The sequence below is a fragment of the Aotus nancymaae genome, unplaced genomic scaffold, assembly GCF_030222135.1.
Source record: "Aotus nancymaae isolate 86718 unplaced genomic scaffold, 86718_ANA_hifiasm-v0.15.2.pri h1tg000002l, whole genome shotgun sequence".
NCBI classification, from domain to species: Eukaryota; Metazoa; Chordata; class Mammalia; order Primates; family Aotidae; genus Aotus; species Aotus nancymaae.
In genome coordinates, this window is record NW_026988413.1 from 57,720,365 (window position 1) to 57,738,624 (window position 18,260).

The 18,260-nt window shown below is 37.4% G+C and overlaps 1 long non-coding RNA gene across 7 annotated transcripts; it reads left to right on the forward strand.

Moving 5' to 3' along the window:
* Nucleotides 1–20: 20 nt before the first annotated feature.
* LOC105726946 (uncharacterized) lies at nt 21–17,599 on the forward strand. Of its 7 annotated transcripts, none has more exons than XR_010342061.1 (4): nt 21–201; nt 16,628–16,669; nt 17,016–17,077; nt 17,181–17,599. It is a non-coding gene; the product is annotated as an uncharacterized LOC105726946 (long non-coding RNA). The 7 variants fall into 7 exon arrangements; XR_010342067.1 differs by lacking the exon at nt 21–201 and adding an exon at nt 13,123–15,271 and having other exon boundaries at nt 17,048–17,077; XR_010342069.1 differs by lacking the exon at nt 17,016–17,077.
* Nucleotides 17,600–18,260: the final 661 nt, after the last annotated feature.

Below are 18,260 nucleotides of genomic sequence, written 5' to 3' on the forward strand. Positions count from 1 at the left end.
GGCAGGAAGGGCCTCGAGCCCAGTGCGGACCTTCTTTCAGCCTCGGTGCGGCCGAGCGGCGAGCCAGGCTGCTGGGCGAGTAGGACGCGATGACTTCCTCCCACCTGGGCTCCAATGGAGCAGAAATAGCGGGACCTGGACTTGTGGCGCGCCCGGTGCCACATCTCGGGCGCTGCGAGCCTCCTGGCGCGGGATCCTGCCGTGAGAAGGAGCTGGGGCGGGGCGGGGGGAACCCGGCGGGGCACTGCGGGAAAAGGCCTGGGAGCCGGGAGCACTGTATAGAGAGGTTTCATCTCTTCATCTATACGGTCACTTATTTGTCTCAAAGTTCTCAGAATCCCCTCTTGGAGAAGGAGAAAGTTAGAGAACTGGAGGCTGCGAACCCTGACTGCGCAGAGAAGGGAAGCAGCCTCGCGCATCCCCCCAGTAGGGTAATGTAGTGTGGAGTGCTGCGGTTGTCTGGTGAAAGACTGTGCCTTATCTTGGGAGCTAGGGTAAGGGGCTTCACTTTTCCCGAGTAGGAGAAGCAGAAAGAAAGGGTCTACAGGGCTAGGGGTGGAGGGGGCGGATGCAGTGAGCAGCCTTCGCAGAGAAATGGGCAATTTAACCAGGGACCTGTGGCAGAGAGAAGGCAGAGACTCCCTTACCCAGTAAAGCCACCAAAGTCCGGCTTGTACCTGGGCAAGAAACCTTGAGACGACCTGGCCCAACACTCCCCTGCTCACAGAGAAAGGGAAGAAGGCTCCCTAGGATGCAAATGGCACAGTCGGGGCTGGAACTCAGCTCACTGACCCCAACCATTGTTCCCTTCCTTTCGCCACGTTTGCATCCAGGACAGGTGAGGACACGGGCAAAAGGATGCAGGAAGGCTGCCGATTTCCACGGGAGAGCCAATTTCCTGTGAGACATTAAGAGTGATTTAAAAAAAAATTCCTGTAACTGCTAAATGAATTTCATTTGCTTAACTTTTAAATAATATGTTTCAGACAAAAAAAAAAAGTTGCACACCCACTTACCTCTTTAAAGTACAGCATGAAAAGCACTGAACAGGTAGGATTCTTAATGTCTGAGATGAAGGTGATGTGGGAGGCAAGCAGCACAGTTAAAAATGTTGAGTCGACCCAAACAGAAACACCAGATTTCAATCCAGGCTCTGCTGCTCACCCAGAGTATGATCTTGAGTAAACTGTTTGACCTTCCTGAGCCTCAGCTTTCTTAATTGTTAAACAGAGTTTAGAAATACTCATCTGTTAGGACTGTGGTGAGGATGAAATTAGGGAAAGCAGGCACAGCAGTGCTCTCCTGGCACAGGTGGTAGGCGTTCAAAATGATAATTCCTTTCCTCTTTCCCTTTTAGGTGTAACTTACTATTTGGGGAAGAGGGGGATCAAATGTAGTCAGAACTGGAAGACGTCTTAAAGAAAGATGATTTGTTTAACCTCGTGTCTTTTTTCACTTGAGGAAACAGATCCTCTGTGAGTTGGTTGGACTAGTGAAGCTTATTCAGTGAGCCGGGGCAGTGCCAGGATCTGAAACCAGAGCCCAGGAGTAGGGAAGACTTGGTAGCAAAGCCTAACCACACCCAAAGAAGTTGAGTGTTAGCATTATGAGGCATGGTTCTAAATGGAAATTCATCATGAGAAATATATATATATATAGAGAGAGAGAGAGAGAGAGAGAGAGAGAGAACAAATGTCAAGCTACCATTCATGGAGGATACTAATGTTTATTAGGGTTCTAAATACTTGTTAGATGTTGTTCTATAGGCTTTAAACATAATACTTCGTTTCTCCTGACATTTGGATAAAGTAGATACAGTTATCATCTCCTTTTACAGGTAAGGAAACTGAGGTATACAAGGATGGACTTTTGCAAGGCTACAAATCTAGTTAATGGTGAAGCTCTAGACCTTGTCACACTCTTTCTCTCTGTGCACTTACCATGTGTCATACCAGCTCTCAGTACATAGTGTCCCAAAAGGTTGGGTCTGCTTTTTATTTCAGGGACAATTAGGACAAAAGTAACAAATGGAGCAGTATTTGGTCAGAACAGCATGCTCCTCCCATCCCCCAAAACCCAGGCGTGTCATCGAGGTGTGTGTCTGTTAATTTAGTGCTCTTCAACTTCAGAGCCACTCTTCTTTGCCCTAAATTGTGACATTAGAGCTGAAATCCTTAAACGTCTTTATGGTCAGTTGGCACAACGTTTGCCTTTGTCAATAGAAGGTGCTAGGGGAACACTGCAGAAAGAAGGGGCTCCTTTTCTTGATTCCAGTGCTTTTCTGCTTGCTCCTATGATGCAGTGGCCAGAGAGTGACTTTCTGGCCATTGGTGTGCAAGAAGGCCCTGTTACATAATCTTCAGTCAATTTGGCCGGTTCCCCAGTGTGCGTCTCTCTGTGGAGCATCACTGGCGTGCCAGTGGAATGGCTTCCTAGCAAGCTTTACTGAAAACACAGCTGATGGTTTCCTCAGCAGCCCAGTGTGTGACACCTTAAATTTCTGGACCATTAAGTGGGCCACAGCCATATTATTTCCAATGAGGTACTACGCTCAGGCTTAGTAGGGTGGAGGGTGGGTAGGGGGACGTTCTTCTCAGTTATTCTCCTTGGGTACGCTCCTGCAGCCTGAGAGGTAGTGGCTACTCCCAATAACCACTATCAGTGTATGTTTTAGTGGGCTCTTTTCCTCTCCTAATAGTCAATACCCTTTGACTGGATCTTGACTGAATTGGAACCCTGAGGAAAGCACTGTCCTTGGAGTCAGAAACTGGGATTACGCTTTTTTTTAAAACTTTCTATTATGGTATTCCTCACATTTACTTTATTTCTCCACTGTCTTTACCATTTTTGGATTTGATGCTATGTGAAGAAAAAAATTATTTCATCACTGAGTACTCTGAGTGTAGAACAGAACACTAAATATCGCATGCTATTCCAAAAGAAAAATAAGAATCCTAAAAGTAAAAGAAAGATATGAGTGCATGCAGTTCTTAGAAGAGTTCTATGAGATAGAAGCTCGAGGCAGACATGGTCTCCACCCAGATCTCCTGGGATCCCTTTGGTTGAATCTGAGTATCCTTCCTCCAGTCTCTGTGTTCTTTTGCTTCTCACAGCCTGCCCCAAGACTGTCTTTGGAGGACTGCCCAAACACTACTAGATCACTTTGTCTAGTGGCACAGACAGAGAGCCAGACAGAACTACCTGTGAGTTTACTTCTCTCCCAGGATGCCCTTGGCCAAGGACTTTCCTATACCTGGTAGCATTTCTTTAATAAATCATTTGCAGACAATCATCATCTCAGATTTGACCCTGGGGATCCTGACTTAAGACACTGCTATTCTTTTTTTTTTTTTTTAGACGAGGAAACTGAGGATCAGGGTTTTTAAACTGCCCCAAATAACACTACCAATAAGAGATAGAGTGGTGGTACTTTTTTTAGAGGGACGATTATTCTGCCGACTACAGTATTGTAGGGTATAAAGTCTCCTATCCTCACTGTTTCTTAGTTCAGACTGTCAATGTCAGGACTCCACTGTTACTGTTTTTTTCTTTCTCCCTGCCTTTTACCTCAGAAATCTCTATTGTGTTGCCAGAGAGATCTTTCTGAAACTCTCCTTTTTCTCTGTGTTTAAACCCCTCCAAGGTGGCCCATTAAATACACAACAAAGTCCAAACTCCTTGTCTTGCTTGGATCCTCTTTCCCACCTTTTCTGAATGTTCAGCCATATTTCTTCATGCACCTCTGAGATTGGAACCCAAGGCCAAAAAGCTAATGTGGTTTCTCCAAGATAAACACAAATGAAAGGAGACCTCTTTATGCCGTGTATTCTAGGTCCCTTGGAATATAATTCAAAACAGGAATTTCAACATAGGAATGTAATGATATGCACATAAGGGCAGTAAGGTACAGTGGTTTGAGCCAGTCTCCCACCGTGTCTGGGGACTAGGACAGCTGACCCAGGGGTCCTACCTAAGGGTCAGAGTTGTGTCTTCACTTCTCATTTCAACCTTTTACTTCATCCAGAGTCGAACAGCTTACTTTCCTTCACTCACCAGGCCATTTTATGGTTCTGGGTTTGCCTGAAATACAACCCTTTCCCTCTCTGGTCTACACCTGCTCACCCTCAAAGAAATACCTCTGGGCCCACCTTCTTTCTCAGAAGCATTTTCTGACTCACTTCTGTTACCAACACAACTTTCTTTATGTCTCCACGTATCCTTTGCAGAAACACAACTTCTAAAACACCTCCTTGTTTTCGGATCTGTCTTCCACAGCCAGAGTCAGTAGGATTTTTTAAGGATAGGTTCCATGTCTTCATTGCATTCTTAGTGCCTGGCACATTGTCTGACACATTGTAAAAGCTCAGTAGAATCTTGCTGAATAGCAGAGGTGTCTAAAGTGAGGGTGTCCAAAATTTCATTAAATGACCGCTGCTTTAATATGAATTTTTGGCTGAGGCAGGAGAATCGCTTGAACCCCGGAGGCAGAGGTTGCTGTGAGCCAAGATCACACCTCTGCACTCCAGCCTGGTGACAGAGCAAGACTCCATCTCAAAAAAAAAAAAAAAAAAAAAAAAAATCCGGGCGCAGTGGCTCACGCCTGTAATCCCAGCACTTTGGGAGGCCGAGGCAGATGGATCACGAGGTCAAGAGATCGAGACCATCCTGGTCAACACGGTGAAACCCTGTCTCTACTAAAAATATAAAAAATTAGCTGGGCACAGTGGTGCATGCCTGTAATCCCAGCTACTCAGGAGGCTGAGGCAGGAGAATTGCCTGAACCCAGGAGGCGGAGGTTGCGGTGAGCCGAGATCGCACCATTGCACTCCAGCCTGGGCAACATGAGCGAAACTCCGTCTCAAAAAAAAAAAAAAAAAAAAGAATTCTTACGAATAGTTTTAAATGATTATCTCCTTACACTCATAGTAATGTCTTAAGATAACAGAATGCTGGAGGACACATAGCAATGGAAAAAAGACAAAATATATTTATCCACAAAGCTGATGTTAAGAAACCAGCTTCTTCAAGAGCTGGAGACAGCATTGGTCTGTACAGTTGAGAGATGGTGATGACATGGTGAGATACAAACTTGATCTAGTTCATAGTTTGTTGTGGTCATTCCTATTAATAAACTTCTTTTCATAACTGTTTCAATACACAAAAACGTTAACCCAATCTGCATTTATACCCCTTGAATGTAAAATAAAACAAATGCCCACAAAAATGATTCCATATTGAAAAGGTAGATTTATTTAGCCCAGTGCAGAGTTTCTTAGACTTTTCCGTCAGTATCTCTAACAAGGACGTACTCACCTAACCCCACCAAGAGCAACTTTATTTCATCTCTAGTTTTCATCTACAAATTCATGTGGATTTTAGGTTCTTCTCTTTTGTAGGTTTATATTTGCACTACTATTAAACGTGACTCTCTCTCCAAACATTGTCTAACTGATCTTACGGAGTGATTTTTCATGTTTATTGAGTGGCTTCCAGCATTCCTGGCTCAGTCCAGTGACACTGTGGGTGTGCCCAGCTTAAGTCCACTAACTGGAAATACAAGCCCAAGTTCTGGAAAGTCTGGGCTGCAGAGATATATGTGGGGACACTTTGAACCTTGATTCATTGGCCTTAATCAACAGGGTGGTTCAGAAGAGAAAAAACTTTGAGCTGCGATATTATAACATCCTTTATTAGTCAGAGAGAGGAGAAAACACCAGGGAAGAAAACTGTATTACAATGTGAAAATGTAATGTTGAGAAATTCAGGCATCTTGGAGTTAGTGAGGAGAAGTTTTAGGGGTTTAGACTCCTCAAAACACGTGTATACAGAAATGTATATTTCATCTGATATCAAATGACATTTGTAGTACTAATCTTCTTTACCTCAAGACTTCACATCTTTTGGTGATTGCATTTTTTAGGTTTATATCAAGTTTGCATGAAAACTCCAGGATTGTATCATTTCAGTCAAGAATTAATGTTCATTGATTGTGCTTCTGCATTTCATAGAACTATCTTAGAATTTGTTTTAGTTTTATGAGGGAATATATGGTCCAACTTCTATATATCTCAGGAAGTTACTCTCAAACAGCATGTCAATTAGTTACCTGTCTCTCTGCAAATGATCTGGGAACATGGAGAGGAAAGGGCCGAAGAAGCAAAATTCGACCACTTAAATCTAAGCGTATTAGATCATTTTGGTTGCTAGAAAGTCCTGAATGATGTGACTTTCATTCTTGTAAAACACCTCTTTGTGTAGAATTCATGGCCCAAACAGTACATAAAGAGTGGGGAAGGAACTGCAGTTGCAAATAGTTAAAATCATTGCTCCATCTTAACTATGCAGTTCACAAAATGTAAAGAAATTTGACTATCTCAAGAAAGACAACAGGAAAAAAATATGGCTTTGTGACTTTAAAATCTTGCAATATTTTCTATAAATGATAATGGGTACTTTAATAAGAACTCTTGATAATTTCATTGTTGTATTCAATGTATGCATATAATACAGCAGGATCATATTGTTTTGGATTTAGAAATGTATTCCTTCTTATGCAATCTTATGAGTCACACTGCTTGAATATCTTTACCTAAATTTATCTTTCTTTCTTTCTTCTTTCTTTTGTTGTTGTTATTTTGCACTCTACTTATTTGGTGCCGGCCAGTCTTTTATCAGTTCATATTCTATTAAACTCAAAAAGACATTCTCATACCTTTTGTAATTATAGGCATTCCTTATTAGATTTTTAAAAACACTTCAAAAATTCAAGTACTTTGATTTCATGCCATCAAGTAGCTGAATTTATTCCCCCTCACTTTTGAAATTTGAGTACTTCAATTTTTGTCGCTTTCTACTTTGTGAATTGGAAATCTTTTAAAACCATCTTGCCATTTTCTGCACTTATCTTTTCAGAAAACTCTGAAACACTACTTATCTCTTACTTTTATGTTTCTAACTGCTTTTTTTCATATTATTCCCTCTGCTTTCTAAATGCACATATTAATTTATTCTTTTTATTCCCTATAGCTCTTCTCAGTATATGAATTCAGTTTCCCATCAATCCCCATAAAATTTTAAAAAATAACTATTAAGTATTCTGTTTTTATTTTAGTATGATATCTAGTGACTATATTTTAATTCTGCCTCTTATTTTTAAAATAATTTTGTTGCTATAAAATGGCAACAGTTTCAATTCCAAGAAAGTGAAAGGAAACAAAGGAATGATATTATGGGCTTAATTTTATCAGTAAGCTTGTAGGTGAAAAAGGTTTTGGGAAGAAAATGAGCATATTATTTTGTGAAATAGTAAGGAACAATCAGATGTGTTTTTTAGTCTCTGGAAAAGCATGTTTCAAGAAATTCAATAAAAAGTTCATCATGTTTGCTTAGATTGTTGAGAAGCAAAATGCTGATGAACATTTGGAAACAATGAGAATGTAATTCTAATTATACTATTTTAGTAATTTTGCAAAACTCTCCAAACACTGCTCTGTATGGATGTCTTTCAGAATATGATGAATACTAGTGGTGTTATTCTGCCCTTTTCTCTCTACCACAATATATACATTGTATCACACATATATACACAGTGTTACGTGTGTGTGTATAGTTTACATGTATTGCACACATATATGTAATTTCCAAATATTACATATAATTTCATGTAATTTATAGATCTATTAAGGCCCAACCATTTTCTTGGATAGGGGATTCTTTGGAAGTCCAGCTTAAAGCCCTTACGGAAAGTTTGTTTTATTTATACATAGTCACCTAAAGTAACCTTATCACTGAAGTCAGTACATGCCACCTGAACGTTTTATCACAGTTCTTCCTGGCTTCTATTATGACACTGTTGACATATCTCAGACATATCTAAGATTCTTTCAGAGCATGACTCATGTTTGTATTCCTCACTGAGGTTGAATGAATAAGAGAAACTTCAGTAGTAGGAAAAAACAGAATGTGTAGATATCAGTGACTATGAAGGGTCAAATGTATCTATTATAGTAAGCATCAGATCAACTGACATCAGCAAAGTAAACCCAATATTTTTAATGGTAATTTAATAGATCAAGAGGAGCAAGCAGGTTTCTCTCTGGGAAGGTGGTAAAGTTTTGAGACAACTGTCTCCCATTTTCTCTATCAAGGGGAGTAATTGTAAAAGAAAAATGGAGGGTAAGTTTCTTTAAGAGAAAATTGTAGCTTAAAACGGGTCGTGGGATAATTAGAAATCATTTAATTGCTTCAGAGGATTTTAATCTTTCAGCTTCTCACAATTAGATCCTAAGGCAATAAAAGAATCAGGAGTTTTGAAAACCATTGTCTGTAATCTCTGAAGAAAAGTGGACATTAGGGGAGTCAGTTGAAAAGCAAAGCTATCGCCATTCGCTAAAGAGGAAAAAGGTGATAAAATAAAAGAGGAAAAAGTTCATAAACTATAGACCAAAAAAATAGGACATCAAGAGAAAAAAGTGGTAATACGAAGCTAGCATAGGTTCACAAAGAATGAGTCAAATAAAACAATGTACATTTTTATTTATAAAGCATGACTTGTTCATTGTTAGTTCATGTTAGCTTAATCATTAAGCATTAATGCCATCACTGCAATGCATATGTCAGCAATAAATAATCAAAGACCAGGCTTCCATCATTCTGTTTAATAGCTTCAAGTAATGCTTAAGTTTGCAAATGCTCTTTTAACACATTCTCCATATGCAGTCTGCCTAGCTCTGCACACGACACCTGTAACTTCCCCCTCACAGGCACTCCTAATATTTCATGTGCTCATCCAATTGACTTCCCCCACTGGTGCCTCATACTGAATCTGTAGAATCACACCTGCTAGTTTTCCACAGCTCTTCTGAGTTTTTTCTTAAATAATTCACTGACCCTAAACCTGTCAGATATTTGAAGACTACTAGCACAATTTTAATATTATAAATGTATAATGCAAATGTAATTAAGATTTGTTTAATGTACAATGCACTTTGGTAAATAAAAGTATGCTGTGAATAAATATGATATAATTCAAAATTTTACATAAATATGTGATAAAATTCAGCTCATGCATGTTCTTTTTTTTTTTTTTTTTTGACCGAGTCTTGCTCTGTTGTGCCCAGGCTGGAGTACAGTGGTGTGATCTCGGTACAGTGCAACCTCTGCCTCCTGGGTTCAAGCGATTCTCCTGCCGCAGCCTCTCGAGTGGCTGGGATTATAGGCGCCCACCACCATGCCAGGCTAATTTATTGTATTTTGTTTTTTTAGTAGAGATGGAGTTTCACCATGTTGGTCAGGCTGGTCTTGAACTCCTGACCTCAGGTAATCCACCCACCTTGGCCTCCCAAAGTGCTGAGATTACAGGTGTGAACCATCATGCCCAGCCTAGCTCATGTTCCGTAAGGACAATTATGAATATTTTTATCTATAGTTAATTTTCATTAAGATATTGATCAATTAATAGTTATATATGTTCTATAATCCTATCTAGTTTGATTCTTAAATTGTTTGTATATATTTTATAGTGTAAAGATTCGACATTTTAATAAAATCTCCAGGACATACTGTTAATTAATGACTATGTTTCCTACTATAGGCCATATTTAAATTTTTTTCTATTGTTAACAATATTTTGATAAGGATGATAAGAAAATAAGGAAATATTTCCTTTATTTGTTAACAATAAGTGTTTGGGGATTTTAAAATGAAAATTGAAGTAAAAGACACCATACATTTAGTCTGTTTGATTTCATGGCTGCAATAGTTCAATAATTTATTGAAATATTTTACAGAGCAAAAGAACGACAAACATATTACATTTGTAAGCCCCCCAAATATTTTAAAGGATAATGGTTGATATATGAAAACTCTCTGAAGCTCACACTTCAGCAGGTAAAGCTAAAAGAAGTTTATATTTTCCTAGGATTAATGGAGATTTATTTCTCAGTCCTTTTCTCTAGAGATAAATGTAGGTCTCTCTTGAAAAGTAGAAAGATTTGCATATGGGGTATGATTTAGAGAACTAGAAACATCTTTTCCACTCTCCCTAAAATGTTTCACCATGTTTTATCATACTGTCTGATAATTTTGCACTAAAGTTTTCTCTCTGAGATAAGAAAATGCAAATATCTCTGAATGGGTCTCTTTGCTTTAGTCATACTCATATGGCTACTACTGAACAAAATATGTTCATTACAGGATGAAGGGAATGTTGCCAGCCAACAAATCCCTAGAGTCTGCACTACACTGAACGTTGCTTAGCAATTTCCGTGATTTTCTCAGTCTAATTTGCAAGAATCAAGGAGCTGTTTGTGTATGTTACATAAAGTTGTAAAATTGGTATTTATTGTATGTTTCCATATTGAAAGCTTTACAAACAAAGGAAATGGAAAGTTAACAGGTGGAGATGATAGTGTGGCTCTACTTTAGCTGGATGATAAGGGAGAGCTTCTCTTAGGACGTGTTTTAGGCCAGGACTTGAATAATGAACAGTATCCAGTTGTACAAAAATCTGGGGGAAAGATTTTTCAGGCCCAGGAGAAATGAAAATTCTTTTCATGCATAAAAGAATGAAAGTGAAAATTGCCTACTCTATGTCCTGAAGTGGGAAGTTGGCTTGCCAGAGTTGGCAAGTTTAACTTTCATTCTTTTATGCACTCAATTATACTACTTCTTATGTTAGTTCATAAGGGCTTCCACAATTTGGTTCCCACTTAAAATTTCCCTGACCTATTCCCACCATATATTGTGCTAATCCATGCATTTGTGACTTTGGTATGCTGTTTTCATTGTTTAATATTCTTGTCATTCATTCCTTCTTTCCTGATAAACTAATTTCTGAAAGTCCCCTTCAAGCATCCCCTCCTTTAGGAGGACACTTCTCACTATCTCCTGCCTACCACCCATTGAATTGCTCAATTTTTTTCTTTTTTTTGAGACAAGGCCTCACTCTCATCTCTCAGGCTTGAGTGAAATGGCACAATCTCGGCTCACTGTAACCTCTGTCTCCCGGGTTCAAGCGATTCTCCTGCCTTGGCCTCCTGAGTAGCTGGGATTACAGGTGCCTGCCACCACACCTGGCTAATTTTTGTATTTTTTAGTAGAGACAGGGTTTCACCACGTTGGCCAGGCTGGTCTTGACTCCTGATCTCAGGCAATCCACCCTCCTTGGCCTCCCACTGTGCTGGGATTACAGGCGTGAGCCACCGTGCCCAGCCTGAATTGCTCAATTTTTAAACTGCCATTGTCTTGTGCATTTGACACATTCCTTTGCAATTACCGATTTACATGTCTGCTTTTATCATTAGTGAGATTCTTTAGGACAGAGACATTATTTGTTCATCTCTGGGCACATATGTTCCAACATATTAGAAGTACTGCAGAGTGCTATTACTATATAGTGCAGAGTATTCGTAGTAGTTATTCAATAAATCATTGTTAAATAAATGAATGTAATACCTTTTTCTTATTGTAATTTAACATAAGATAGAATTTATTTTCAGAAGTTTCCGTGATATATTTGTTCTAGTTAAAAGCCAATAGCCACTAGAATATTACCATTATTTAATGTAAAACAATAAAATATTAAATACAATCATTCATAGTTAATGCAAACAAAACTCATGGAAATATTGTATAAAGATTGAGTAATTCTTGACATACAATTTTAAATTCAACTTTTTCATATAGCATACCTTATGAGATATTTTCAGCCTACCTTTAAATATGTTGGCATTGAGAGCCAGTTACTAATTCACTAAATTCATTATTTCTTTTTAAGTTATAGAAGTAGAATTATGTTTAAGATTGCATTATATTTACCAGAATTTGAGTTATTAACATGGAACCTGAGGGCCTCTACAATTCTTAAGTGCCTGGCAAAAATAGTTTAACTGGATCAATGAGGAACTGAGAGGAAAAAATGGTGAGCGGTGTAGCAAGAGTTGGGAAGAAGGAACAATGATTTGCCTTCAAGATTTTTTCATTGGTCTGTTTTCAGTGACAAACCCACTGTGATAATACATGTAAAGTGAAAACATTCGGAAGTTCCCTTAGAAACATTTCTCTGGAGGTTTCTAATTGCACAACGTTGTATAAGTGAAATGACATAGTTACTCTCATAGTAAACTGAGCCAAGAACAAGGCAACGGGAGAAGAAAACTATTAAAGAGAGTTCTGTCTTTCTCTCTTCACTCTTTTACTTGCTTTCACCAATCACCCAAGTTTACATAATTTCTTTAGAAAGGCTTCTACCATGCAGGTCTTCCTTAAAGTAATTGGTGTTACCTGGCATGACATGTGAACCTTTATGTATCAGTCCCTTTATTTATTTTTAAAGTTTCTATCAGTATGGACTCCTAGATTTTTATTTAATAGGTTAGACTTGACTGCTAACATTCTTTATTCTGATGCTCAACTTTTCCAAAATTTAGCCAGCAGTGTTCCTTAAAGCTGGTTACTTTGCCCTTTCAACATGTACCTCTGATTCTTTAAGTACTTCCTTGTTTTCTAATATACAAGATGTTCCATATTATTTTCATATTTCTCTTCCCCAGCTCTGGAAGCTGCCTTTCCTTCAAGGAGCCTTGGTTCCTTTTAGTGACAAATGATATTTAGAAACCAAGATCTGGGTATTTGACTTGTATATTGCTGTTGGTTGGCCATTGTTTCTAGTTTCTTTCAGTAGATGGAGCTAAGAAATGTAAATAGAAATCTTTGAATGTATGTATATGTAACATATTAAGTAAAAGTTAAACAAATTCATGAGTTCATACTAATACTTTCAATGAACCACAGTTCCCTTTTTATATTTTTGAAGGAAAAATATCTGTTGTCTATATACAGTGGACATACACAGTAAAATACTCATCTTGAAAAGAAATCTTAAATAGATTCCATTAATAGTTACAGATAACATATCTTAGAATTCTAGATATTAAAGAGATACATTATCTAGAGCTGTGATTTAGATATCTTATAGTAGATCTTTGCCATGCTGTTTTGGATTTGTGTTGGAGTAGAAAAATCAGATCAGGTGACAAAAGCTCATCCCACATGGAGAAATCAAATAAAGCATTCGTTACAGACAGAATTTTTAAATAAATGCATATATATATATACACACACATACACACACATATATATAATATGGGGGTTATAAACAATGAAGGAAATGGTGATACTATCTATATGGGAACAATACCAGTATCCTCCCTTTACCTGAATACAGTAGCTACAGATGCAGTTCTGGGGACTCTGCTTAGCAATAACTTAACTGTTGCTTGGCTACAAGCATGGATAACTTGTCAAAGATGATGAGGACTTGTGAATATCTAAAGAAACTGGATTTGCAATGTAAAAAGATTGGTGACTATCTGAATTCTTAGAGGTTTCTCCCAAGAAGGCATTGGACGTGGCAGACTTTCCTGTAATGGTCTGTTTCTCCCCTGTTTCATGAAAAGTCAGAGCTTCTCTACTTAGTTTACTAACCCTAAGTATATAAATTCAATAGAAGTAGAAGCCTGTTTTTACTGGTTTATTTGCTTTATAAAAAAAAAAAGGATAAAATTTGTTTTTGATAGCATAATGAAACAAAGTTTCTTATTTTATAATGGATCATATATACACTTGGTAACTGTTGCATAGTAATTCAATAACTTGAAAAAATATGTGCATATATTTGTATATGTTCATATATATGTTATTTTTAACTTCAGAAGTAAAATAAATATTGGAAGAAGCCACAATTACTATAAAAAATAATTTGACCAGTATTGGGCAATGCAAGTAACAATTATTTAGAAGTTACTGTGCAACAGATGCCATATGTGTTACATTTTATTTGATCATTAAAATAAGAAAACTGTTACAGCTATTATCCCCATTTCATAGAAGAAACTGAGATTACATACTTTGTTCAACTTGATCAACTTCTTATAACTAATATATAGTAGAGATAAAGCTCAAACCTCATTAGGTTTGACTCTAAACCCCAGCCTCTTTTGAGGGCATCATAAAAGGGTTTTGTCTGCCTGTGGCTAGTAACAACTTTTACTAAATTGATTATTTGCTTTTTGTCTGTAAAAGGAAGTTGTTCACCTGTTTTGATGATCCCCAATGTTTTTAACATCAATAAGTATGTCCACCACAGATGATAGTTTTTAATGTTTTGTTTCCATGATTACCAGATTGAAAATAAAAACTATTACTTAGTGATACTTTTAAGTTAATTTTGATTTCATTAATTAAAACACATCTGTCTACATCTGAAGAATAGCACTTGTGACAACAGCATAGACTGCTTCATTTTGAAAAGTAAATTACAATTGAACATGAACCAAAGATATATAGAGAAGGCATGGACCACACAAATGTGATTGACAGCCGCCCTGGAGTCATCTTAAATTAACTTTTTCCCAAAGGGCCCCTAAAGGAGCGTAGCATCCCGAGAGAGAGTCTACGGAGAGATATACTGCTGAGACCCATATTGCTGTCAGTGAAGTGCAGGCAAGGAAGGGATCCCTAGCAGAGAATAGGGAGAGGAATGGATGGTCTGAAGAACCCTACAGGAACTGAAATGCTCTGCAAGGGAAGGTAGATCAAGTATCAGCTTGGACTTCTGCCAAACCCAGGCAGCAACAATGGCAGCTCACAAAGCACCAGCACTTACGCGCTTTCTTATGCCCCTACATCTCTTCCCTTCACCGTCTTGAACCGTCGTACCATCATGAACTGTGTAAGTTAACAAGGAGGGGAAGAATGGTAAATTGGGAAAATAGATAAGTATCTGTCTAGGCCCTACTTTCATACCATAGGCTAGCCTTCTGTTGCATGTGCAAAAGCTTTAATTTTGAGTGAAACTTGGAGTTTTTATTCTTCTCTGGCTATACCTATCCGTTTCAAAACTGGAACGGTTTAAGTGACTAAAGTACTAGGAAGATTTTAGTACTTAATATAGCTATGAGAGAACTGGCCAAGATTTTATCTAAGAGAAAGAGTATCACCCTACAGAGCAGATTTTAAGGGACATTATGATAGAAAACAGTTACTTAGTGATTTAATGTTGCCAATTCTGTTCTTTAGAATACCATCATATATTTAAATGCCTCTGTTTCAAATAACTAAAACTATACATTTATCTGTACATGTGTGTGTATCATATGGAGCATATTGTCTTTTGCAGGATTTCTTTGTTTTAAATATCTATTTGGTTATTTTCTTGATTGAATTTCTATGTATGCTTTTTTCCTCAATGCTTAAGCTGTAAGCAAATAAGGTAAGGTCTTTATATGCAAGATTCTACATGCTTTCTTTTATAACTAGAGAATATTTTATCTAAACCTCATGTATCACGTGATATATTTGACACCCTGTTATATATCATTCTTGCATGCAAATGTTTATGAAATACAAATCATCTCAAATCAACAGGATCAAAATTGTATTTGAAAAATGTATTCAATAAGAGGTGTGAGATGAGATAGAATTAATTCTAATTGAATTCACAGAGGATTTGAAATTGGATGTAAATCTATAATATCAAATTACATCACATATGAATTACTATTAGATTTGCATTCAGGAAATTGTACTGTGTTCACATCTGAGTATCACTTAAAAAGAATATTGGAACAGATACCCTGTTTTTACTTTTGATTCTCTTTTCCTGCTCTTTTTCTTCCTCTTTTCATTAACCTAAATGTCATTGAAAAACTCTCTCCATCTTAATTATCTATATTAAAGACTGATTTTGAGAAATGTAGAGAACCTAAGATTTGCATTTTGGTGGAATATAGAATATAATTAATAAATATTTTATAAATGCATAAAAATATTTAAGAGATAACTATTTTAAGATCTTAAAAGTCATCTATCAAATACTGAATTTTAGATGTTAAGCCTAGCAGAGATATACAAAAATCAACAGCTTGTAAGAATGTTGCACAGTTAGCTTAGAGATTTAGTATTGTCAGTATGTGGGCCTTAAAAATATGTCATTTGAAACTGATATAGGTAATTAATTAACTCAAGAAATGCTTAGGTTTTGGGTATAGGTGCTACAACTTAGAATTTAAATGTTGTCCGAGATTAGTATTGGTCATAACACGGACTCTAAAGCCACCATCTAAATGAGCAGATACAGAAGAATATTCTAGTACACAAGTTATTAATGGCCTAGAATGACCTTCCCACTCATATGATACAAAGAAGAAAGTGTATAAAACTTTTTGTCACAATGGCTATCCATGAAAAAAGAAAACCCTCCAAAACAGCAAAATCAAATAGGTATTGACAGTCAACTTTATCCTGAAAATTTCCAAGAAATACTGGTTGTGATTATATAGCATTCTGAGACCAATGAATCTTTAGACAGTACTAATTTTCTACCTCAAAGCTATTCTTTACTTCTTCCTTATTGACAGAGTTTCTTTCTGCTCAATTTTTTTATATTTAAATATTTGATCCATTTGGAATTTGTCTTTGTTTATCTATAATGTAAGAGTCAAATTTATTCATTTCTCCTAGATGGCTCCTCAGTTGACCCAATACCATTTGTTAAAAAGCCTCTATTTGTCTCACTGATTTATTTATTTATTTATTTATTTATTTATTTATTTTTGTTGTACTTTAGGTTCTGTGGTACATGTGCAGATCATGCAGGACTGTTGCATAGGTACATACATGGCAATGTGGTTTGCTGCCTCCATCCCCCCATCACCTGTATCTGGCATTTCTCCACGTTATCCCTCCCCAACCTCCCCATCCCCCTGCTGTCCCTCCCCTGCCCTCCCCAACAGACTGAAGTGTGTGATGCTCCCCTCCCATGTCCATATGTTCTCATTGTTCAACACCTGCCTGTGAGTGAGAACATGTGGTGTTTGATTTTCTGTGCTTGTGTTGGTTTGCTGAGAATGATGGTTTCCAGATTCATCCATAGCCCTACAAAGGACATGAACTCATCATTTCTTATGGCTGCATAGTATTCCATGGTGTATATGTGCCACATTTTCCTTGTCCAGTCTTATCCCAGATAAAATATTCACCTTCTCAGACTCCCTGGCACCAGATGTGGCCCTGTAAGGTAAGTGTAGGCAATGAGACCAGGTATGGACCCACTAGGGGCTTCTCAGAATGTTTTAGCTTTTCTAATATAGACAACCTTTTGTCTCTTTGTCTTTCTCCAGCCTACAGAACAGCTGATGAAGGAGAAGCCGTCTTGCTGCCATGATTTGACAAGCATGGAGATAAAAGCTTTCCTATAAAGATAATGGAGCAAAAAGCTAGAAGGGGCCTAGACTCCCTACCTTCACACTTCCTGCTATGAAAGCATTGCTAGTATAAGGTTATGCTGCGGAAACAGACTTCTATATCATATGCTTAAATGCATCAAAAGTCACACAATATCTATTAAATTGGTAAAAGTATCTGTTTTAAAGGATTAATCTGAGTGACCCACAGACATCTAATGCAATCAATCAACTCTCAGAAAAAAAAATCAGTTATTTCGTTGTGATTTTGAAGTTGATCTTTTATGACAGTTTAGTTATCAAACTGTTAAATACATTTTAATTTCAAATTTTATGAATAAAGCTTATGAATCCCATTTTCTCAGTGTGAGTGTGGATGATGTACTGAGGATGTGGATGTGGATGCACACACATGTACTCAAGGAGACTGAAGGGGACCGTGACTTTCTGGGCACTCACTGCTACTTATCTCTAACTCCTCCTTTAAATCTCTCCATTCTAAGTCTACTTCCTTAGGAAATAGGTACTAATATATCCCATTAGAAATGATTTAAGGATTTACTTATTTTGAACTTGTCATCATTGGTGGTTGGAGTGTGTGTGTGTGTGTATGTGAATTCTGACTCTTACTTTATATGATGGTAAGATATTCTATTAAAGAGATATTTCTTTATAGAGCCAAGCAATGACCTTCTTTTTCACTCTTGGACCTCTGTTCTAGCTGTCAGCCATTCTGAATACTGAGAACAATTAATAGCCAGCAGTCTTTAAGTTGAGAGGAAGAGTAATATAACCATTTCACGTATTGGTAATTTAAGCCCTAAAGTGACATTTTTGTTCAAAGTCATTATTAGTCCAGATGCTGTTTGCCTTGATAATAAATATGGTCACTTTAAACATCACGTAAGCCACTCCTGAAATACCCCATCCTGTCCTCTCATTGAAGTGAAGGAAGATGAAAAGTTACTCAGTCAAAACAATACTTGAAAAGAAGGAAAACAACTTCTCAAAGTCTGG